At 37.8% G+C, this 26351-nt stretch overlaps 1 protein-coding gene across 1 annotated transcript in view; it reads left to right on the top strand.

Moving 5' to 3' along the window:
* The window catches only part of LOC117212793 (neural cell adhesion molecule 1), a 299315-nt gene that overhangs the window by 135011 nt on the left and 137953 nt on the right, over window positions 1–26351 (top strand). The gene's annotated exons all lie outside the window — the stretch shown is intronic.

The following is a 26351-nucleotide window of genomic DNA, read 5'->3' on the forward strand; positions in this document are numbered from 1 at the left end:
AAAGGCGAGAGTGTGTTCTCGAACCCGCGAATGAGCTCTCATCGGTATATCTATTATTGGTAAAATCGATAAAATGAAGCCATAAATTGAAACACTGATGATACTGATCAGCCATGTCGGACTAATCTCTTCTTTTTCCGTTGTGATTTAAAATATCCATGGATGATGGACAATGGCCATAAAATTTCCCGTTCTTCGCTTGTACATTTTTCTGAAATGTATTATTACATACTTCCTCTGCTTCTTTCTTTAATTTGACATGAGATTTGCATAAATTTAGTACAAAATTGATGGATTTAATTCTTCTACAATTTTTCGGAAATATTCTCCAGACGAACTATTTCCTTAGTAGGAGATTGCATTAATCGGTAGTTTAATATTATATACATGTGGTAACTTATATGGGTCTTAGAATAAGGACAAGTAATGATGTTTTATTTAGAGTTTAGTGTAGTTTAATAAGCGATACTCAATACAAAAAACCGATTACAATCTCGTCGTACGTCTCATTATCATACCTTCTGGCTCCTCCACTTACACTCTCTGACTTCTCGATTCACACTCCGCAACTTCTCAACTCACACTGCGTCCTCTCAACTCGCATTCTGGCCGTTCTAGCATTCCTTTGTCTTTTCCTAGGCCCACCACACACGTGTTCCGCAGACGCTCGTGGCCAGGGTCACGTAGGCCTTTTCTACGAAACTATGCACTTGAAAAGACCGATGACACATTGATGGACCCGACGGCGCCTCGGCTCTCGCGACATTGTTCATGGTTAACTCGATGTTTCTTGGGCTCTTCTCCCCTATACTACATACATATTATAATATTTTATATTTATACACCGCTTCATTATCAAGCCAAGTAGCTTACCATTCTCGTTTGTTACTTTTTCTTGTATTATTCTGAAAATTGATGTAATTGCCCGAAATCGTTAGGAAAGTGGTTACCGCGCCGTTAACGTTTGAATTCGAATCTAATACGACTTAACAAACAGACAGGGTAATCGAATTTTAGAGTTTACGCATGAATGGAGATTAGTCAACGCATTACGGTGCATCGTAAATGCATAGCTAAAATTCGCGTATAGCCCCGGGGCCGTTCCGCGTACCTATCCGCTACGATTCAATCAGAACTAATTACTTGGTTCAGCCGCACTCTGCAGATTTTGGCATCTGATGCATCGTTAGCGAATTCAATAATTCCCAGAGTCCGAACCTGGACCAGCTCAATTTGTAAAACCGTCGAATATCGTAGCACAAGATTTATTTGTTTCAGGTTGTGCTAGTCGCCATTTTATTGCGCGAATCGCGAATACTTCCGAAACGAATTGTTTCGTCTGTAATCTGCACTAACCGAAAGTATTACATTATTTGCGAAATGTTTCAGATTTTTAATTTTAACTGTTTGAACTTTATCGAGTTAAACGAGTTTCGTTTCTTCTTGAAATATTTGTAGATACAAGTCGGCAATAAATTGGTGTGAATCAGAAGGTTGTTAGTACCGATCATAGTGAATGGAAGTATGATGAGTATAGTTTCGGTACGATTCAAATACCATAGTGAATACCGTACTTTGGATATTTTATACATCATCGTACGTGTACATTTTTTAGATTTTCTTTTCACTTGGATATTCTTGTATCGTTTAAATATATGAAGATTTCCAATCTAATTTTAACATACATACATGTGAAACACGCTTATCTGTTTCTTTTCATTGATTTATTTAGTACTGAACTTTAATTATTATTTTAATTAATACTTAAGTTTAATTAGTCAATTACTTTCAGAGCAGAATCTATTCGTTTGTATGCTATGATACATTAATATATCATTATTATACGTTACAATGCATTAAAATAGATACTGGAAGTCGTTTATCGAGCATGAACCATCCAGGATACCAAATGCAAGATTAATCTAAATTAATTCACTTGCGAAGGATTAAGCCAAGAGTAATCCTGGCTTTGTGCACCCATCAAATTATTATTTATTATGTATAATGTAGAACATACTACATTTCAATCCATATCAAATTTATTACGCACGCTAGGCTCCAAAGCAAAGAATAACTATAATAAATAAGAATGCCATTCTACGCAGAATAGAGAATGATGCCGTAAAACGACAGGAATAATTTCTGATATTTTATCTGGCGAACAGAACGACAAAAGGGAATAATAAAAGGCTTGGATTGTAAACGAAGTTCGTTAAATATTTGAAGAGTCGACACGTGAACGTAACGCGTTATTATGGGGGCTGATTACTGTTTACAAAGTTAGAGCAAACGGTGAATGTTATACCTGGGAATTTCGTTGGACAATGCATACGCGGCTAACTGGACATTCAATCAACGATACCTGTTACGCTTACATTCAACTGCTAATTGCAACGTGACGCACACGCTCACGAGCACGCCGCTACACGTTGAAACGCTTGCCATAACACGGAGGATCGCATATCGCGAAAACTTTTAACGAATTGGATTTCAACCGAGGCATAATCCTCAAATTTCACGCGCTATATATAATTAATCCGTTAACTGATTCACGAAGGTGCCAATATATATCTGCTCTGTTTATTTTATTATCAAAGTAGAAGAGACAATAACCGTGTATGCTTTAAATCGAATGATTGAATGAGTCGTGTTCTTCGAAATTGAAATTTCAATTGAAAGCTGTTGAAACGTGAATTTGACAGTGTGAAATCGTAACATCTGCGGTCACGAATTTATATAGCATTCATTAACTTTTACTTTGCGTTATTATCATTAACCGGTTATCTTTTAAGAAGATTTTCAAAACTTCGAAAGATTACAACAAAACGAGGATGTCCATTCGTTTCATTTCATATTCCAATCATTATAATATCACTTCAAAGAGGATATTAAGGAGGTACTAAGGAAAAATACTGACATTATATTGTATCTCATCGACATTCTCTCTGCTACGCCATAAAACATGTTTAGTTCATCTTTACATAACATTTGATACGTCACAACTAACTTACGCTATCTATTATCGTATCACCGTTTCAAAATCGCATTCTTTATCGTATTATCATTCGAGAGCAGGCGCAGTACGTCGCTGTAAATAATATCAGTGACTGAAACGCGAGCAGCTCGCGATAACACGTTTTTCCTCCAGTAAAGTACCAGGTAATCCCATCGTGCGTTCGTGATCCCCTCGTACGTACATAAATCATCATTGTTTCAAGCGACGAACCCGGTTCGCGTGCCAGCTCTGGTAAATATATAAAACGTGTCCCAGATTCCCTGAAATCTGCAACCGCGACTCGATCCGACCTTCTCCGGTAAAGCAGCTCGACGATTCGCGGCCTTCCGTAAAGTGCAAAAATAACTGTCGATCACGAAGAAGTCGTTGGACTCGGACAACGCGGACAAACATCGCCTGATGCCGAACTAGTCGAGTCACTGTATCTATCTTTGTCTTGAAGAAAGTTATTTATTAACACAAACATAACAGAGTTAATCGAAACTGTGACTTTTCTCGGGCAAACAGTCGCTCTAACGCAGAGTACTATCGAAAAGACAAACTCAACGATTGTCCTGCCGCTGCAAGACCAGATTGCTCGAAATCGTACTAGATTCGAAAGGGCGAAATTCGACGACGTTGCAATCAACGAACGTTCGATCTTCCTTCGTGGAAATTCCTGTCTGTATATCGACGAGAGACAAAGGAAAGTTTCAGTAGGGAAATTCCGTTCATTCCGACAACCCACCGAAGCCACCACGAGAATGAACTTTTGCTACGATGCATTATACGTATATGCCGATCCACAAGGCTGTTTCCGCTTAAGAAACTGAATGGATGGTGACGCGTTTTAATTTCCCTGGTGAAAGAGACGGTGCGGCTTTTTTATGATTCAATTCTTGTCAAGAATAATATTACTTAGTATCTTTTTGAATATATTGTTATCGTTTGTATCGTCCCTCGTTCGTAATCCTATATAAATATTAAAGTAATAAAAATTGTGCTAATTAGATGAAATAAGCCTCGTTGATGAATTCGTAAAGCTTAAGGAGAAGACAAGGATAATTTCATAACGTCTATTTGTATATTAATTTTACAGCAAATAATACAACTATACGGAATGTTCTAAAATGTTGGGAGCATATAGTAGGTAGTTATCGGAACAAGCAAAAAGATCTTAATAAATATGGGTCTAAAAACTATTAGTTTCGCAGTTACCATATGTTTTTGTTCGTGAGACATTACCTCCGCAGCATATGTTCGATATGTCCCCCGTTCGTTTCAACACACACTACGACACGTTTTCTCATAGAAGTACGCACGCGTTGAAAAATCGCCGACGTTTCTCTTATCTCTTGTCAGCAGTTTTCGATTCGTTGTATCAATTCGTTTAACGAAGCAACTGTTTTACAATACACCGTACTTTTATACAGTAAACGTCTCGTAACTCTGAAACTAATGGTTTTTCGATCCATATTTATTCAGACCCGTTTGTTTGTCTCGATGAGTATTACATGCTTCTAGAGTTTTCCCCGGCACTTTACGACACCCTATACACAATATCAAAAAAAGTACAGGCACGTAAATTTTATTTTTATATTTTATGAACATGAAATAGAGAGATGGTATTGATGGAGTTAAATTATAGTCCATAAGGGCTATTGATCTAAGAGGATAGTAACGAGGGATGAAAACGGACAAAACGATATTGGTAGCTATCAAGCTAGGAAGACTAATAGCAGTTGCGTGGAAACGTCGTGAGCGCGCGGATACATGGAAAGGAGACAATAAATCGTAGGAATATCTTTTATTACGTAAATCGATCTACCGAAAGAGTCCCAGGAACCCGCCGTTAAGCATTCGTACGCCATGAAATTTTCTGTAGGGCTGAAGCTTTTCAAGCGTGAGAGAATGTTTTCGTCAGTCATGCTTTCTCGGGATGCACAAGCGCTGAAAGATGATCGCAATTCATTTTGCTCTCCTCTATTATGTGGGAACCGGCTTTGATAATCTGACGAAATCGCGCAACGATGCGTCTTGCTTATTGTTATTCTAGAAAAGAAAGATAGGAATTTTCCTGAAAAAGCAAGCGAGAAAATTGCTTTTTGTTCTTCTTATATGACCAAGTACAGTAGAATTCTACTTAGCCAAACTTTAGTTGGTATCTGATTAAACTTTTGTCGATTGTGATCGACTTGAACGTAAACTCGCGTTGTAAGATAGAAAAATCATAAATTGTAAAATGAATTTAATTTAATAATTTTCTATATAAAAATCAGTTATCTAAACTGTTTTTCACCTGACGGTTTCAGAGGAATGAAATAATAATAATTCAATGATAATTAAAAAATAAAACACTAGAGGTATACATAAGTAACCCATTACTAAATATTCCAGTAGAACGAACGTATATATGTCAGACATTCCTTGTGTGTTCGTAGAATTGCCAATTTTAGATCTCATTTGTTTATTCTAAAATTTATTAGTTGGATTATTGCTTTAATTAGAGAAAAAAAAATTCGAAAAAGTTTATTTCTTAAACTTCTCGTTCTCTTGGAACAAATTTCCTTGGAAAGTCAATTGAAAGTGCAACATTGTTGGAAAACGAAATTCAAAGTTGGAGCGTATCTGGTGTAGTTCGTACATGATCGAAGAATAACTTCAGCGAACAGATTGGAATGCATTATCGAGACATCGACGTTTACTTTGGACTTCGTGAGAGTGGAAGTTATAGCACATATCCGGAAGGCTAACGTTCGTCTTACTCGTAATCTCTGACGAGCATCTTATTCATCTGCACGAATGATTTCGATTAGTGTGAAATCGTGTGAGATCCGATGAAATCTTTTCCCACTGTACTTATATCGGAATCAGAGTTAGTATAGTCTATTTCACATCTTACGATGTTGTAGAAAAATCTGACATTATTATTGATCGTAACCAATTCCGTATGAAGATGATGATTTATGATTAATTCCATTAATATAATGAACATTTATAATTAGTAACCTACAGCCGATTTCATGTAAGTCTATAGCAGAAGCATTATAAATTCTATTAACTAATTCTATATTACGTAGACTGTCTTTCTATTTTGTTTTAGGGTTAACATTTTCAACGCTCGGTTGAATTATAGGTAAATTCATTAGCTATCTTCTAGAGAGTTACATATATTTTCGTACCTAACAAAATCATATTACAACATTCCCTTTATTTAGCTCCTGTTATATTACTCTAAAAATACTTTCTTTCGATGTAACGGGTAAAATAACGTATAAATTAAAAAATCAACAAAGATAAACCTATTGTGTTTGCCCCGTTCAATCCTCGTATATCGCTATACAATTAAAATTATTGAATTAATAAATAACGTAAATGAATAAATAACTCGGCTGATAACAAATAACCAAAATTTATAAATAACTCGATCCTTATCAAGGTGCTATACCAGAATGCATTTTCCAATTATTAAAAAAATTCTCCCAATATCGTTGACCGATAAATCAAAACTCCTCTATATATCATCCCGATATACAGGAGAAGGAGAAAAAACAATGATTAACCACCCGTTGAAACAATCACTAGCACGAACCAGGTCACCAAGATCGAAACACGCCTCGTTGAGCCGTGGTGTACGTGTCGCGGGAGGAAGTCCACGGAACAGGAAGTCCATGTAATCTGACGCCGTTAAGCGGAAGGCGAAACAGGGCGACACGGTTCAACCGCTGAATCGACGTTGAACACCGCGGACACCGCTGCGAACTTTTTTATTCATCAGCAACTTCGAGGGTCTCGATCACGCGTATGCTTACGTATGCGTGTGTGTGGGTGCGGGCACGCGTTCATATGTATGTTGGGCCAACGTTATTAAAAGAAAATCGATCTCGTTCGATGCACTCTCGCGGTCGGTCCTCTTTTCGCTTAACTTCCTGTCCCTAGATAGCGCGAGCGCGCGCACACGTCCCTATTTCGCTTCCTCCTCGAAGATGCAATGCGAGGAATCCTATCGGGAGAGCTCGAGATTCTGGGTCAGACAGGGTCGAATCGCTGATGCTGAGATAGATTCGTCAAAGAGATCGATAAAATTGATTTCGATTGAATTTTTGAATCGTTGAGCAACCGGTGGAGAAGACAGTGAGTTGGACATGACGTGCATTTGGATGCAATGTTGCAAACGGCTATCTTGTATCTGGCAAAATCCAGAGGGTTGCGTGAATATTTTCTTATATAGATCCGGAAGTATGATATGGCGTGTCTTCTCTGGGATTTAATTTTTGGATCATGGTGGGGTTTACGGCGATTTCTAGCAAAGGGACGGGATGTTGGAATTTATTATAGAATAAATTTGGAAAGATTGCCAGGGCTGTATATATTTTCTTAGGCAGATAAGAAAGAAGGTAGTGTGTCTTCTGTTTCGGGTTCAGTTTTTGAGCCGTGGAAGGATCTCATGGTAATTTGGGAAACGCGGTGGATGTAATAAGTTTAGAAAGATCGCAAGGTTTCTGAATATTTCCTCGTAGAGATAGGAAGCATGACTGTACGTCCTATTTGCGTATGGAAATTTTTATTGGAATAACGAAAGATTAATGCACCCTGGTAGGAAGAATTCGTCGATATATATCGATGTTGCAGGATCGGTTAAGGGCACGGTAGAAGCCTCAAACTTTTAGATCAAAACCAGACAACCTGTTAACCATGCTAGAAATAATCGACCTTTCATATTTTCCATACTTTGTATCAACCCTTCCCGTTCTTAAAACTACGATCGAATTTCAATTTATCTTCCGCTGACGATCAGAGGCGCGACCTTGACTATCTGTCAGTTCCACTCAAACTATAATCCGATCATTGAAAAAGCATTTCATCGATCATCCACCGTACTGAAAACACGACACAATCGTAAGCAATTCCGGCGTGCCGTCAAAATCGTGGATATTCCTGAAAATTTTGTCAGTGGCAGGGATGAAGGATTGTCCTGGCGGACGATGACGAGGCGATATTTAAAATCACGAACGATTTTCAAACCTGGAATCGTTCCCTCCACCCTCTCGGCTGCCACCTCTCATTGTTCATTTCCAACGATTGTCCCGTTCCTGAAAGGTTAACTGTACGCGGTATTTGCAAGCCCGGTCCGTTTGTTTGCGAATCGTGTCGTGTCCACCGACGCGATCATATTTCACGCTGATAAGCACACGATAATCCGCGCTCGACAAGTATTCATTAACCGAATCAAACGTACCATTGTCCCAGTACCGGCTTTACACGCTGTTTTCGCCGTGGATACGCTTCTCTCATTCTCCCTCTTTATCTCTCTGCCTCTCTTTCCCACTCTGTGCGACTGTTTAGGTCCACTGTTTCCATCGTACGAGTAATATCGCGATAACGCCATCCCATCCTACTAATTAGCCGATCGGAGGATTCGAGAAATTTCCGCAAGATCGCCAGCGTTTCGCTCGATGGCCTATTATTTAGTCGTTTCGATGGATCTGTTTACGTGGATAATACCCGGATTTGAAACGTTACACATATAGTTTCCATGTAATTTCGTGATTAAGGTGTTATTATTGACTCGTACCTACTTGGGTGAAATGTAGCGCGTGGAATACGGGAATGATGGCCTCGTTTGTCTTATTTGACTAGTATGATTGCGGTTCGGACGCTTTAATATGATATTATTGAGTTTCGTGTAATATCGTTGAGCTATACTACTTACATTAAGACACTTTGTGCATATAATGCCAAGATGTCAGATGGTCGTGTTTTAGATATTTGATCAATTTGATGTCCTTTTATATTTTATAGGGATTCGTTCGTAACTTAACACCAACCTGAAACATGGTATTTCAATTTGAAACATTATATTTTGATTTGAAACATTATTGTTGACTCCTACTACTTGAATGAAATATAGCGTACAGTATAGAGAAATTTAGTGGCATTGTTTATATTGTTTGACCGATGATCGAACGCTTATAATTGCAATTGTTATACCTCTGATATACCTCGATATAACATCATTAAGTTTGCTACAATATTATCGAACCCTATTGCCTGGACGATATACAACAGAAGAATCTGATTATTATGTTTGGAGTGTTTGATCAATGGTTCCCTCATTATCGTAATATAGTTTTGATATATTATGTAGATTTGTCTATATTTTGATACGCAGTATTGTTATTGATTCGCACTATTTGAAACACAACGTGTAGAATAGAAAAATCCGATAATATCACTGGACATAGCTGACTGATGATCTTCCAAACATTATGACGTTCCACTGAAATATTTTAATATATTATCAAATTTAATATAACATCAGTGGCCTTTATTACTCGAATGAAATAAACAGACTTGAATATGAAAGTCTGATCGTTCTGGTTGCGTTAATTAATCAATGATCTCGTCGTGATTATAATACGAATTAAATATATCGTGCAAATTTATTTGTATTTTAGTCTACAACGTTATTATTGATTCATGCTACTTGGGCAATATAATAACCAGGAATTTTTATTATAAGATAAATTAGTAGATAACGGAGGAACAAAACGAAAAAGAAATCTTTTACATTCCACGTAAAGTACTCTTTTTGAATTGCTCTTAATGGCTGTTAAAGGGAAAGGAAATTCGATGCACGAAGAAAAGATAGTCTGAACACCGTTGTGTGCTTGAGAAACGATGGAGCGAACTTACAGTAAAGTACCCGCATAATACATGTTCCTCCATGTATTTACCCTGCATTTCGCATACGGTGCCTGAGAATAAAACCACGAAAAACTTTTTGCTCCGCTTATTCTTCAATTTGCTACGAATAATTACTTCCGATAATTAATTTACTAAATCGAGTTCCATAATAGTGGCTAACTCGGAATGTTTCATTACTCATTCTCGTGTAATTACCCGTGTTGTTCAAATATCATTAATACCGTAAATATGTAAAATTTTTTCGTAAGTAATTGAAGGGCAGTTTTCTGGTAAGGGGTTTATAGAACGTAACGGTGAATTGGTTAATCTGCATACGAAGCTTTAATTCTGGCTTTTTTTTTAAATATTAGCTACGTTCGAATTGATAATTATAATGATTATAAAAATTTCATAATTATATAACAAATCAGATAAGGGCATACGAAATTGCGTTATAATCTTTAATAGGAACCGTTATATCAAATTATATATTTAACACGCCAGAATTTTAAACACATTAAAAACTAATTGAATACTAACTTCGCTGTATGTAATCAAATTTTACAGCTCAATATCAAACGTATTAAATTTTACCTATTAACTTGAACTTCGGGATACCTTGTATATTTACATAACTATATACATTTACAGGACGTTTTTTTCAGCAAACTCTTCAATTACGACCAATCAGCGAAGAATTTAACCATGCTCTCTCGCTCAAGTCTTCCTCTTCCGTTCTCAAAGTACCCGCAAATTATATGCGCACGTGTGAAGCGTCGACGTGGGTTAACGTTCCAAGAGGAGAAAAAATTTACACCGATCTAATCTCGATAATAATCAATTAGAACGCGTGGACATAATCGCGCATTAATTCGCCCCTAATAAATGGAAATTTATGGAACGACAGCAATGCGCAATAGAGCCTCGATGCAAGGATTAAAATATCGCGACGAATTTCCGGTAACAATTTGTCATCTTCACGAAACTTATCCGTTGTTTGTCGATGCACCTATTCTTTATCGCCGCCATTACTCGTTCTCCCTCGCGTCCATGTTCCACGAACGTAATCTAATCTCGTGGCACGATCTCGAAATTCCCATTCGTCGTAAATACGTTGAATCATCGTCATCGGTGAGTATAATACCTTTGGAAACGGCTAGGGGAGCACCTTTCGCTTCCGCTCCAATAACGAACATCCCCCTAATCATCGTTAACAGCCTACAATTTTTCACTTCGCTCGAAACTCCCGCCAACCCAACACGAACACGCGACAGTGCGTATCCTGATCTCGTTAGCTTCGCATCGAAGGGACGTCAAATACCTTTGCTGAGCTTAGAATTAAAAAATGTATGTTTTAAGCTATTACATGGAGGTATAGAAACAATTCGTTGTTCTATGTAAGGGTGAATCGGCTTTTTATGGTTTCTATAAGGTTTAGAAAGAAATGGAAGTGTTATATTGTTTGGATGTTCGGAAAATTCATAGTGAAGGTGAAGAAATAGTTGTTTAAAATTTAAGCTCTCTGTTGTTAATAACTTCATGGTCCCCTTCTTGAAAAATTTACCTACTTTTTCCATAACTAGCTCGAATAGCTTTATGGGATTCTAATTTATAATTTCTTGCCTGTGTCTCTTGGATTTTGCGATAAGAATGGAAATATCGTGTCATTCCATAAGTAATGTAATCTTTCAACGTATATGTATATTCTCTCTGTTCAAATCTGAATGGAGGATAAGGATCGTATATTCTTCCAGAAACAGAGACATTAAAAAATTTATATATTTTCAGAAAAAAAACACGTGTGACGACGGCTACTCGAGTCATTAGATTTCATTGTGCGATGTGTTAAACTTTTCAAATCGCGGTCGAAATTGAGAAAGCATCGACACCTAAACTAAGAACATCTAAACGATGAACTTTCGTGTTATAAATCTGAGAAGAGATCAAGGGTCCGCAGGCTCATTATAAAATCAAGTCTCGTCGCCTTCACTCGTCCAGGCCGCTTCGAAAACAATTCAACTTAGTCTTCGCTGTAAAACTTTTCCACGCTACTTCTCCAAACTTTTGTCTTGGCTCGTTTCTAGAGCTCCGAACGGTCCAAGATTTATCAGTGGCTCAACATTTATCATCAAACTTCGCGGACTAAAGTTATGGTTCATCGCCGTGTCAAGCTCGAACGAATCGACTCGGCCAATTAAAATTTTCTATCTGCCCTATCAATCTTTATTTCGAAATAATGAAAGTTGAAATCTAAAGTTTTTGCCGTTGAACACGATACCATTTCGTTTGTAGCTCGAATCGTATAAACTGTTTACTTTTCTGATTAATGAAGATCCTTAATTTTATCTTACATTTTAGTTCCTGCAACGATTCATGAAGTTTTATGAGTTCCAATCACTCTTTCATTCTAGGGAACAAAAAGAAGCTTAATGACTAAAGAAAGACTTTAGCATAAAATGGAAACGAGGAATCAAGGATATTATTAACCCTTATCACTGTAACTGACAGCTGCGCCAAACGCAAGCCAGACTTATATTATAAATGGCATAATTGAAATGATAAGGGTTAACAACGAGTTTTTTATATTTTTCTCGAACTGAAGAAATTGTACTGCAGATTGAAAACGATCCAAAGGAAACCAGGTTCGTGGCAGAATATGATTTTTTTACGTTTTTAGCTTCTCACAGAGTACTGTAGTTATTGTCTCGATTTTTCTTCATCCGTCGTTTACTGTTCTTCAATATTTAGTTCTTTGTTCAGTTTTCGAAAACTTGCCTTTATCAATATTCTCTCGAGGGCCGACTCGCAATAATAGAAATGGAACGAAGAAACTTCGAACAAGAAATAACAAAGCTCTAAATGGTACAGCCAAGTTGGCCCCTTTGATGAGTACAGACCACTAAAACTCAGTCTGTAATCAGTATCCGGGATAAACGCCACCACTTACGACGTATTACGAGACATTCTAGCCGCAATTATTGCACGGATAATGATCCGCTGTGCTTATGCATTTCTGGGGAATTTAAACGTACGAAAATACATAAAATACTTATAATACGCGAAAATATTGAAAATATTCCAACATCTGAAATACTATTTTCCCATTATTTTTCACCCAATTTATTTACCAGTCCGATAGGTAACGCTTTTAGATAAAATAAATCTCTGTTTGCCGTTCCATACTTACTATTTGTAAAAATATAAATTTGCATAAAAATCGGCAGTTTAATGATCACGATCGCAGTTTATCCTCGTCATGTCAGAGCAAAAATTTATATCCGACCTTTCATAATGTCCGCGTGTTAGCCTCACGTTCCTGGCTGTCATGGCGGCGACCGGATCTCCATGGGGGTGCGATCCGAAGCAAAGACGTGGCTCGATTTATGGTACTCCCATCATGACGTATAGTTGTAATTTTTTCGCGTTATTCATCCGGCTGATTGAACCCCTGGCCAGCGAAAACAGAGGCTCAGACATGACTGCTTAACACGCTGCGTGCTTGCTTGCGATAATGCCTCTACTATATTAATAGGGCGAACGTAACGGTAATGGAAGCTCATCTGGAATATGGGATAGTATATGGGATTTCGTGGGCCAAATGGGATACCAGATTCGCGTGATTTGTGGAGGATTTTTAAGGCGTGGATGTGTCTGATTTAGGTAGAGAAATAGAAAAATCAAGGGAAGGAAAATAAAAATCTTTTGACATTGTAATTTGTGTGGTAAAAATAGTGTTGTACTGTTAGTTACAGTTACTGTGTTCTGTCTTTATTGTATTATTGATTACAGATACCGTGTGTTATAATCAATATTTGTTTTATAAAACACAACATGAAGGAGTGAAATATGCAACAACATAATTTGGAAATAATCAAGTATTAAATTGAAATATTACGTTACAATACATACAATCGTATTAAAAGTTAATTATATAGAGATCATAAAAGTGTGTTTAATTTAAACGGATATTATTAAAAAGACGGATTTCAATTTCACGAAATTGGCTGACAACCTCAATAGAAATGTTCAAATATCTTAATGTAAAGACAAAGTAAATAAAATCTTAATACTCTTAAATAGTAGAAACGAGTATAGGAACGTATATCAGTATGCATCGATAAACAGGAAACAGTACAATTACGAGTGGGAGTGATTATGGTTCAGTTTTTAAAGACGCACATTTCTAAGAGAGAACGTTCGAGCAAACTAACCGCTAATAAATTAATTCCCTGGATGTAACGCGCGCGTATCGAAATTAGAAGCTAAAGTTCGCTACGAATTCGACCTCGCCTTCTAATTATAGCTCCTAACTAATTGCATGATCCGTTACGGAATATTAGCTACGAGATACGACTTTCCAATATCGTGCACGAAATTTGAAACTTGTTTCTCCTGACATCAATCGTCTTCTGTTTCCTCTGAAAACTTACTTAATTACCGTCGATACATAATTGCGACTTTTTCTCGTCGATTCCATCTCGAATAATGCTTTACAACTCTATATCCAGTATGAAATAAGATAACATCGTGTCTCGATAGTTGCTTCAATAAGCCTAATATTAATATTATAATATTCAGCTATTAAGACTTAATAAATAATATTAGGAATATTGGAAACGTTATTTTTTTTAGTTTGAATTTGAGGAACGAGTCGATATTAGTAAATTTTGTCTTTTATCGTTGATTGTCAGTCACGTAAAGAAGAATGAACTTACTATAAGCCAAACATTATAGAGATTTATAATAAAGATATAAAAATCTCATTATTGATATCTCAAGTGAGATGATCATAACGTTTTTATATGAGATGAAGCTTGGGAAAAGATACATGAAAATTGTTAAAAACATAAATTTACCAGCTTGTGGAAGCTTAAAAGTATCCTTTATTCCATATGGGCAATTTTTTAGTTGGTTATTTTTAAAAAAAACTATAAATAAAGGAATCGTAACTTGTGTGCATCAGCTCAAGAAATTTTCATTTCTGGAATCTATAATTCTTACAGATCTGGAATAATGAAACCTATTAATCGTTGGAGAAATAGACGCATCGAATCACGTGATTATAAAATACGACATTCTGCAAAATTTGATTTGAAAAAATGGCACTTTCTACGCACTGATCAAATACAAGACGGAATCCGATAAAAACCGACTATATTTTTCTACGCTCACCTTTGAACGAATTTCAATTTCCAGGCGCAACGACTATTATCGGACCAATTCGATAATACACGCATTGCGAATATCTGTCCAGGTTTATTAAAGGATATTTGCGGTTCTCTCGTGAAAACTAACGCGGAATGGTGAAAAAAAGATACGGCACTGACGAATGAAAACCGAATTTATCGCTGGTTGGTATCTATATTAAAATCCTATACGATCGTGGTTCTATTCGCATCACGGAGAAAAGGGTAGAAAAAGTGGGAAAGGAAAGACAGAGAATTGTAATACAAACATGTTCAATTACGAAATTTTCATCGGATCTTTGCTGTGTGTAATTCATCTGTAAATACGGAGAATCCTTGTGTAAACGCTGAACTGAAATTAATGGAGAAAGAAATAAGACCAACAGAAAAAGTCCAGATATATATATATTATACATCGTTTATCCTGTACTATAAATTTAACATTAACTGATCCTCTAAAGATAATATTTCCTATCATACGTACAACCAGTTACAATTTAAAACAATATACTATGACATCTGCAATAAGATTCATTCGTTTGCTAAATACTCGACTTATTTGCTGAATCCACGAAATCCACGTGTTGAAATCTTAACATGAGAGAAGCTTGTTAACGAAGTTACCCGCGAAGTTTTACATCTTTCGGCTCGTTAACTCTAATAATACAAATTGACGTCGTTGACGAGGGTCTAAACGGGTAGAAAATCAAAGCCAATTCAATTAACTCTCTTAGAAAATAAAAAAGAGAGGGCAGAGGGAGAGGAGAAAAAAAAGAAAAACCAGAGCGGACCGGAAATATGCGAGTAAGGGCCACGTCCTGCGCTAATCCGCAAGAACTTAATAAGGAGAGAATCCCCGGACGCTCTTCGCTGGAACCTCTTAACGACCTTCTTTCCGCTCGATGTCCGGCTGTTGAATCTCTCACGGCAACTGATTTTCACGGAGCGCTTCGACCGGCCTGCATCGAGCCCCACTGTTGTAAAAAACGACCAAGCTCGAAGATTTTCACGCGATTTTCACCAAGTTAGATCAGGTGATCCCTGTGCTTCGTAATATGTCCACGAGATAAGAAGAAAGACGTAACGAAAAAGAAAAGAAGCGGCTCAAACAGGAGAATTACGGTTTTTTCGGACAATCGATAAAGAGAATCCTTTTGTGGAGGATTGATACTAAGGGAGGTGACGCGTGGACACAGGAAACTTTTAAGGGTAATTTATCGCGTTTTTAGCGAGGGTTACTCAAAGTGAGGGTGAATATTAAGGGTGAAATTATCGAATATTTATTTCATGGTTACGTACAGGAAGAAGTAGAAACTGTAAGTAAATGAGAAATAATTCGTGTTCGCGCGACAAAGGGATGATGAAATGCGAGACAGTAACATTTGTGTGACGTATTGGAATTGCTGAATTTGGAAAGACGAAGGTCTTTACATTTGTTTGTTTTTGCAATAATTAAAATCATGCGAATGTTTTTGGTAAAATTGATGTTGGCTTTTATCGAGATGAGAACACGAATTATGTATAGTTCCATTTCTTTTTTCACCAGACGATTTTAAATTTATTGCAATATTCAAATTCTTATGTCGAATAAAAGTAAATAAAACAGGAGAAGAATAGGGATTTTTAATTTTTAATTTAGCTTAACTTAATTGTAAAGGGAAGTTCAGGAAGGATTTTTGCGCAAAATGTTGCATGTCCTAAAAAATGTCGTCATGAATGTCATTAAAAATATGTTCAAGGAATTTCTGAATAATAAATTGAAACGTAATCGAATTTAAGACGACTCACAACTCAACTACCACAGATTAATTACAATCATCTACGTATATTATGTTTAAATATTACATATATTACAGATAGGTGCTACGTCAAGTGTTACTTATTCATCCATATCTCCACTAATAGAAATTTCATACTGTGATTATGCAAACGTCCGATTCAGGATAGAATAGCAGACTGAGAAAATTAACTGGCAGTCCCTATCGACCACTTAACACGCCAGATTACTGCCACTTCCTGGAAACAGTCTTTCCTATCGAGATCGGCACCTCTCCAGTCTCCAACCAAAGGCGTTATAGCCTCCCTTTGTACGTTTATCGCAAAATAATTAACCGGATCAAACCCTTGCCGAAATTGAACATTCGATGTAAAATTTTCAGAATATCGGGCTCTCCCCTTTAATCTCGAAATGATTGTTACCCATAAAATACCAAAGACATGATATATGGTAGAGGTTCATATATTTCTGAAGATGAAATTCCGATTTTTATGGGTGAAATATTAGCAGACTCGAGGAATAATCTAAAATTCCTAAACTTTAATAATTGCAATCCGAAGAGCGATGTAAATCACGTTTTATTTTTCAAATATTTCTACGCTTAACAGGGTTATATCGTTAATGGTATTTATGATACATTTATATTATAAATCCTCAGAATTTGATAAAATCCTAAAATGATTGTGAGAAAAAGTGGTAGAGAGACGACGATTACGAAGTACACGGTTTGCTTTTGCTCTTCGAAATTGTCTTTTAAACATTTCTCAAATTATTAACACAAAGTACATATTTAGGTTTTGATTTTTGCTGGAACCTCCTATTATGTATCATGCTCATTACACGTCATTGCATACGCGTACCTTTAAAAGTTAACGCTGACTCGTAGTTGGAGGCTATCGGTCCTCATAGTTGGCCAAGTATTTCACGAGTATCTGCCGACTTGGCGAATTCTTGAAATATCGAGATTAAAGGAGCCGCGACGTATTAAGTTCACAGTGCTACGTTCTACTTGCTCTGGCTGGACTAGATTTACGGCGGATTTACTCGAAAATTTCCTTCATCTACGAAAAATCGTGAATTCTCGTGGAATCATCTTTGCTACGCCGCATTAACTGCATCCCTTCGCTCGATTCTCAATAAAATTGCCCTTAAATTTTCTTCGGCTATCTCTTCCGCGAACGATGCATCCCAACCTCATCTCACGATTTAGCAAAATATATTCACTCAAATTAAGTTTCAGTTCAATTGAGAAGTTAGATTAAATAAAATCATTCGTCCCTTAAATATCTGGTTGTCTCCATACAAAGCAAAGCATTTCCGAATTGTCAATTTACGTATCGCAAAAGCATACAGAAACTCATTAAGTTGTTTCGTAGTTTATTCGGGGAAGATTTAATATTTATATGCATAATTATTTCAAGCAGAGTGGAACATTTTTGAATTGCCAATTTATGGACCATAAAACTATAGGAAAATAACTGAAGAATTTTGTCCTCTTATATTACTCTGTACATTTTTAATCGAAAAAGGTGTATGTTGCCAAATTGTAAACAAATTATTGCGAAAATACGGTTTATAGTAACGCCATAGATTTAGGACTTAAAAATCTAACCTCCTCATCTGCAATCACATTTGCTCTCGCGTAATATCTAACAAGATCTCTTACTTTGCAAGACTTTGCATGAATTTATCTTAAAAGAATCCTAACAATACAATTTTTCTCATATTCCAATATATCTCTATAATATCACGGAATATGCCTAAATTTTCCAATGATTCAAAATATTTCCTTCCCTAATAGTTCAATTGCAACATTTTTTAATATTTCCACGACACTTGCAAATCTTCCATTACTTTAACATACTTCTATACGCAATTTGTTGCGATTACCGTACATACCCTGTGAACAAAAGACAGAGTAAAGATTGCAAGACGTATAAAAGACGAAACCCAAGCTGCTTTCGTCGAGATAACTTGCGCTTCTTTCAAACACGTGCCGTTCGAGCTTCAAGATCCTAAAACCGGAAGACCATGGAGTGGCTCCAACTCTATTCTTTGGATCGTTGGACAATCTTCGAAGTGCAAATCCTGCGAGAGGTTTCCGCGTTCGAGTTCCGGGCGTTCCTGCACCGTAATTTCGCGAGGGGCAGCGCGAAAGTTCGAAAGCGGAGCGCCGGCAATAAAACGCTTTGCATCGGTCGCTCTTCTTCTTTCCCCAGGGCGAAATCTCATCTGGCCGCGTGGTTTTCCGTCAGCCAGGAATTTCTCCAGTTGCCTCTGTTCCTCAGGCGAAAGAAACGAACAAATGAAAAATGAGCGAACGCGCTGAAAGAAATCCTGGCGAAAAAAGCAACCGGATGAAACGCGTTCTACCTCGTTGTTGCCTGGTGGAAAAAAGATCGTCAACGTGGTGCACCGGCGAAGTGCAATCACTAGCTAGACTAGGGTCGGTGCAGCCGACTCGAAACTAATTTGTGTCGTATCCTGAAAGATCTGGTCGCGAAAGATCGTGACGAAAACGAGAAACCAGTTAGGCGATAAAGAATCGCGTTGTTCGTGTCTTTTTGCAACCGTTATAGGTAGATTATGTCTATATGTGTTTACTATTATATTATATGTATACTATTTTGTACTGTTATGGATACTAATGTATAATTTATCGTGTAATTGGTATTCGTTTCATGGTTAGTCTACATTATAATATGTATATTATAATACGCGTATAAATTTATATCATTAATATTTAATACGATGTTTACCAGCAACGAGCGTTATTTAGATTAATTAAAAAGTTACCTGCGACTCATACAGAAGCTTCTAGCAAAGAATTCTCGTGATGGCGTAGAAAGAAGATTTACAAAGAATAAAAATGAACGAAAAGCAACAGAAAGTGGTTTTTCCAAACAGAGAAGATGTTTATATTCGATTTCCAAAGAGGAAAACGGAGAAAAGATACCTTTTCATCTTTATTTCTGGTTGTTTTTCCGCAAAGTATCCATTCCGTAGAAATTGTAGGGAAAAATTATCAGAAAAATTTGAGAAATCAAACTTTTAAAATCTTTACGATATAATATTTTACACGCGCATGTCCCGTAGAGATTAGAAAATATTTCATTCACGTGGGGGATACTGGGAATTTTTCTCTTCGATCAAAATGGATCTACGAAGAAAAGGAAAAGGGGATACGCATCGCCAGGTGTAAAAGAACAGCGTTGGGAAATCTCTCTACATTTAGGATAGATAGTAGATCCCCGGATATGATGGCGAAACGAAAAGTGTAGAGGGAAGAAAAAAAGGGGAGATCTCCCGAATCCCGAGGGAAAACTCCTCGAAATTCTCTTCCGCTTCTTCCGTGAATTTGACGTTTATATCGTGAGAATCAGAGACGTGTGTCTTCCACAGAGAATGAAAGGAAAGAGAAAGAGAGAGAGAGAGAGGATTCGCGCAAGCAACGGCGAAAGAACAACCACGAAAAGTTTCTCGACGATGATAACGCTTTGGACCACGCGATAACGTGCCAGCCAGATATTCAAAAATCCCCGGAGAAAACGCTCAAAAACTCCTCCCTTTGGATCTTGCGAACCCTCGTAACGTGACGCTTTAACGTTGCTGATAAAGTCTGTACGATGGATCGTTAGAAGTTTAACGACAGCACGAGGGAGATCGAGTGATGAGACAGTAGAATCTTGTTTCTCCTCGTAACATCGAGATGAAAATGAAAACTGATCTATCGGTAATTATAAAGTTTTAAGGAACAAACAGTGGTGAAGTTAAAAGAAATTTAATAGCGATTCAAACTTCAAGATCAATATAATGAATTTTAATATTCTTTGATAGCGTCCTTTAATAATTCAAGGATACTCAAGCGTTAGTCAATGGCAATATGGTGCCTCTAAACATACAAAATCTTGAGGAACGAGCAGTGACAAATTAGTAACAGATTTTATCGTGACTCGCGCTTTGAAATCGCAAGAATTACAAATATTGTAAATCGAAGCATCGTTTGCTTCTACGCGAAGCTTTCGATAAAATCACTAAAGTAATCAGTCTTTATTTTGCTGAACTGACACCATCATTTCCACGGACGCCTGTCTCTTCGTTGACTGCTATCGCGACAAAAATGCACCACCGAGGAACGACACTATCTCCATATGATCGCAAAGCACATATTCTCAAATGTTCGTCAAGTTTGCACCACAGAATAAATTACTCCAAGACTACCTCATTTTTTTCCAAACTCATTCGTTATTACCTAGATAAATAAAAATTTTCTACGAAATTAAAAGTCGTATATTTCATTCGAATTTCCGTCATCGAATATTCGTTCCATTCACCGTATACGCGATACGCTCGATTCTATCGTTGGCAAACAAACTTGGTGGCGGCGAGGGAAGCTGGGAAAACGATGGCAGCCGTTATTTACCAACTCGCATAGGGGACAATTTTCGAGGCGTTGGTTTTCTCCGGTGTCCAGTGATTAACCGATCTCGCGGCTCGTATCGCAAAAGGAGAGCAAACTGGATTCTCTCTCCCCTCTGATTTTCTTCCATTCTGCCTCTTTCCATCTTCATTCTTCTGACTCCAAGCCAGTGCACGCGTTTCGAGATAATTGCCGTGACAGCTTTGTCACCGTGGCTAGTCCTCTTTCGGGCACGAAATTCTCGCAATTACGGAAGAACGGAGGAAGGCTGGTCGGCAGGAAGGAAAAGCTAGAGCAGAGACAAGGGCGTATATTCTGGAACGAGTTGTTTTCCGTTGCAAGTGTGGATTAAGCGCTACCACACGATCTGTTGAAACGGCTGACCGGAAAAAAATCGTAATTTTAATCATTTTCTACAACCTAATATTATCCTTTTTAGATTTCTCGATGCTCAATGATCCTTAAATGGAATATTATTTATTTAAAAATATCGTTTTATTTATATTATTCAACTAAAAATTGTTTAATTAGTGATAATAGATCGATACAGATCCTATAGTTTGGGTCCAATTCTTTGGTTCTTATAGAAATTAAGCGCTACTTCTTACAATTCTTTTGGTAATCTAAGTTTGAAGTTCTTAAACATTATGAGCACTGCACACATTAACGTCGTCTATCTTTCAACTATTTCAATCGCTATATTAGGCTATATTTGCAGCCTATATAGCAACTATACGCGTAGTCCCATATCAACATATATATATCAAGTGCTTGAAAACATAAATGCAGTAACCCGAATAGTCTAACAGGAGACGACGCTAGCCTGCACACAATCCATTGACGTTTTCACGATCATTTAAACACACCGTATATCGTTGGAAAACCCGAAGCAGTTTGTTTACTCGAACAGGCTTTCCACCCTCTGGATGGGATCCGCGAATGTTTTTCTCCCGTTTAAATCGTGTCTGTCCCTAGAAAGAATCGGAACAAATATTGGAAGATTATACGAGGCGACTGAAACGGGAGCAAGAAAGTTTTAATGGAGAATAAGTTTCCACGAGATTCAGTGGGAAGCATACGTGATATCTCGTAGAGTTTCCAGTTAGATTGTTCGGTATTTCTTCTTCGGGAAAAGAGAAAGAAGTTTTCGAACGCACTGACAAATGGAAAGGTTAGAAGGAGAATGTAGAGTTTCCAGTCGGTGACGAAACAACGGTAGGAAAGAAGACTGTTTCGCGCAACGACGAGAATTACAGACGAAAGTAACGGAGACACGATAAAATTACAGAGGTTGAAGTTACATCGGCAGAGTTAAGGTTTAGAGTAGAAAGGAGAAACGAAAATGGTCGAAGTGCATGAGACTGGACGAACAAGGGTGGAAAACTTCGGTCCACTTCACGGAATACTAGGAACTCGAGCAACTTTCCACCCTGATGATCGTTCTTGTAGCACAGAAGTTTCCAGCTTTCTTGAACGATCGCGTGACACGCACAAAACCCCTGCATAGCCTCGTTAATACAAAATACAAGCTCTAAATACGAGTCTCGGCTCTTGCTGTCGAGAATGCATTTCCTACGTTCCGTTAAATCCGTTAGGTTTTAAATAGTACGATCTTTTTTTGGTAGATGTTTCTTTCGGTAGCAAAAAAAACAACCTACAAGCGTAAAATCATAGCGGTGTAAGTCAATCGGATCATGTGTTTAAGTTCCTAAAATGATTAACCAACTTTCATTGCAAATGGGTTAATCTAACATAAAGATTCTGACTATTTCCACGAATGCCAATACTCGAGCCCAGAAGCAAAACCCGAAAATTTCAATACCACTAGCAAAAATATGCCTCGTATGCAAACAGGAATTCACGATCAACATATTCTACAAATAATTCACCATAGTTCACGTGCCATCAATAGGTACCGCTCATAACATTCACCGAAAACCAGTAACGTAATGTATCCCAATATTTCCACGTTCCTGAAATCGTTTTATAGGAACATAAATTCTCATAAACTAAAAATTTTAGCTTGAAAAATTCCCACCCAACAATCTCAGTTGGAATTGTAATCGGACGCAACATCAACGTAAAACTTTCGAATGTTACGAACGTTCCGTGCGATCTCGCAATCGAACAACCGATTCATAGCGAAAACCTGTTTCTATAAAAAAAGAGAAAAGAAACGAAACGAAAACAAAAAAGAATTCTCACAAACTAGAAATTCTACCCTGAAAAATTCTTACACGATCCGAGCTAAAACTCCAATTAGACGCAACAACCGGATCCATTTGAAAGCCATTCCCATCTACCGTTGCACCGCCGTAACGCGATCGAATCTTAACGTTGCGAGCGATCTCACCATCGATTCGACGCGAAAAACTGTTTAAATCTCGTCTGGATCGCACTCGAGCCGGAGAACCGGGCTGCAATTAATCAGCCGGTGCGGATGACGGATTGCGCGATGTCATGGACGTCGGGCTGTTTAAGCTGGCGAACATCCGGACACGCGAAGCCCGTTGCCCGTCCGAGCCACTCGATAAACGAGAATTGCGTCGAAACTGTGCGGGCCATGAATCGCGATCGAGCACGAAATTTCGTTTCGAGGAAAGAAAAAAGAGGATAGCAAGAGGGTTGGAAAGAGGTTGGAAGGGGTAGCAGACCGGGAACGATTCACAGGGGGTCGGGGGTTCTCTGTTTCGACCGCGAGTTGGCGCGTGCAAATAAAACGCGCTCTGATAGATCGTGTTTGGCCAAGTTAATTCTTTTTTTTTTCTTTCCCTATTTCTCTCTCTCTCTCTCTCTCTCCCTCTATCTATCTATCTATCTATCTATCTATCTAGCTCTCTTTTTTGTTGTCGGTTATATCCCTTGGAAAAATTTCTACGATTGGATTTGGTACCGTTTAACTCGACTTCTCTCCTCCCGCCTAGAAATGCTATTGAAGGGGATTTATCAATGCGTAATTTGTTTCGACTTTTGGATTTGGTTAACAAGTTTTATCAGTGATATCGTGTCTCGGATCAGATTTTCAATGCTGAATGATTGATGGTCGATATTATTTAAATAGAGCGAGTTTAAATTGAATTCTCGATAGAGACGAGATTTATGGATACGAATTCTTTGTTATTTACGTATCTTAATGTAACAAGGTACGACGAAGAAGAAGGAAGGGAAATCGCAATGTGACACGCGTTTCTTCAACTTCCGAGATTCACAGACGGCCACTTGAGCTGGTTTGCTTCGCGACTTCTGATTTTAATTAAACAAACTGTGAACGCAAATAGGAAGGAAGTTTGTCGACCGTTTCGCTAACTTCGTCTGTGTAAATGATGAAACGGTAACAGGTAAATATCGACACATTCGAGTCTACTGTTGGAACAAACAATTTCTCGCGTTGAATATTCCTTCGCTTCGAGCAATAAATTTTCAATATCTGCACCGCTCCAAAAATGTCATCTTTGCTTTCTTTCATCTTAATTTTTCATTCAGGAAAAAGTAGTTAAACAGCATTATCGAAATACTAGTAGTGCTTCTATTATCACTAAATACGCGTATCAAACAACATCGAGCTAAAATAACTTAAAATCGCTAATAATTCTCATTCCTGCATTAAAACGAAGATCATTAGTACACGTATTGATTTTAAAATCTTTTCCTTCCTTTCATCTTCCACAAAAATATTAGAAAAAATGTCCCTCTGTTGTTGATAATTCATAGAGGAAAACAATCTTTCAGTACAAAAATATTTAATTCAGAAAGTTACAAATGACAATCGTGATATTTATTTATAATTCCATTCATCACCACCAGCACTTCCTCTCGCAATAATCATATTCTCATCCCTAATTACGACGCTCTCTCATTCACGCGAAGAATCATTAATCTACGCGGCACAAATAGACACCGTGTGTCCCCAGTGCATATCTAGGAAAGTGACGGAACTTAAATCGATAGACAGAGAGGGCGATAAAGCAAAAAAAGAGGAAGAGAGACTCGGGTCAAACGGAAGCGCGAGTTCTTTCCAGCAGAAAGCAGTTGGAACGAGGACGTAGAATCAGCGGGGCAAACTCGGCCGGTGCATTAGCTCGTTCCGACAGATAGAAATCTCGTTTCGCCGTGGCGGTCGATGCGCTGCCTGCGAATTGCTACTCCGTCACCTAGAATTGCCCTGAAATTGAAGCGTCAGATGGCAGGAAGAAGAATGGGCGGTCACATATATCAGTCTCTTCTTCGACTTGAAGAAACGACTCGTCCCTGCGTCCCGAAAACGGAAGAAACGCGGCGGACATTCCGCGATTGCGTCTTACGGAATCACGGAATTTTCATCTCGAAGCAAACGTAAGAGGTTTGGTTATCGTTCCACGTTTTATTTTATATCCTTTCGAAATTTTCCTCGGGGATTTAGGTGGATTTAGTTGTGCACAAAGAATTATAAAGTTGATGAGCTTTGCTTCTGGGAATCGTTTCTCGATTAAAAACTGCAACGATTGTAGAGATTACAAAAGAAGAATTTATATATGGCACTCCATATTCTTAAATAACACGAATCCACAAATTCGTTCATCAAAGTTAATTCCTAATGATAAGCAGTAAAGGAAAAAAGTGCAGCTGACTCATTCGATGATTCACTTTGACGAATATAAAGCATCCCTCTTCGATTCCACGACCCGTACACAGATTTTCCTTGAAAGAATAAACGCATCACTCGTAAAGTGTCTCCTAAAGTAGACATAAGTTTCTCCGCCGCATGATTTCTCACTGTCTTTCGTGCGATATATCGTATGACAACGTCGTACACAGCCGAGAAAAACGTGGCTGTGGTTCGTTCGCTTTGGCCAGGATCCAAAGAGCGTCGAGAAAGGCGCGAAGGCAACCTCTCGTTCCTTAAATCAAAAGCGCTATAAAAGCAGAAAACGTTCGACGATCGACCGTCTGTATTTTGAACGGTTAAAAACGAGATTCGGCGTAATTGGGAAAGGAGGAAACGAAACCATTTCGACACAGGGCATTTAATTAACGCGAGCTCGGCATCGCGTTCGACATTCACGCGTGAGGACACAAAGCTGCGAGTTAAATGTTATCGCAACTGCATTCGTTTCTGATGAAACGAAACTCACAGCTCTTTTCGAACGATATGCAGAATTTCATGAAGTTCAGGAGTTCTCAGAAAGTTTGGGTAACGTATTTGTAACGACGATTGCAACTGGAAGGGATAATTCAAGCGCCGCCTACGATAATGAAAAACATCTGGACTTAGTTGCTACATTAATGAGAAGTCTAACTCTTTGCTTC

Source organism: Bombus bifarius, unplaced genomic scaffold, assembly GCF_011952205.1.
Source record: "Bombus bifarius isolate JDL3187 unplaced genomic scaffold, Bbif_JDL3187 scf7180000008379, whole genome shotgun sequence".
Classification (NCBI taxonomy): Eukaryota; Metazoa; Arthropoda; class Insecta; order Hymenoptera; family Apidae; genus Bombus; species Bombus bifarius.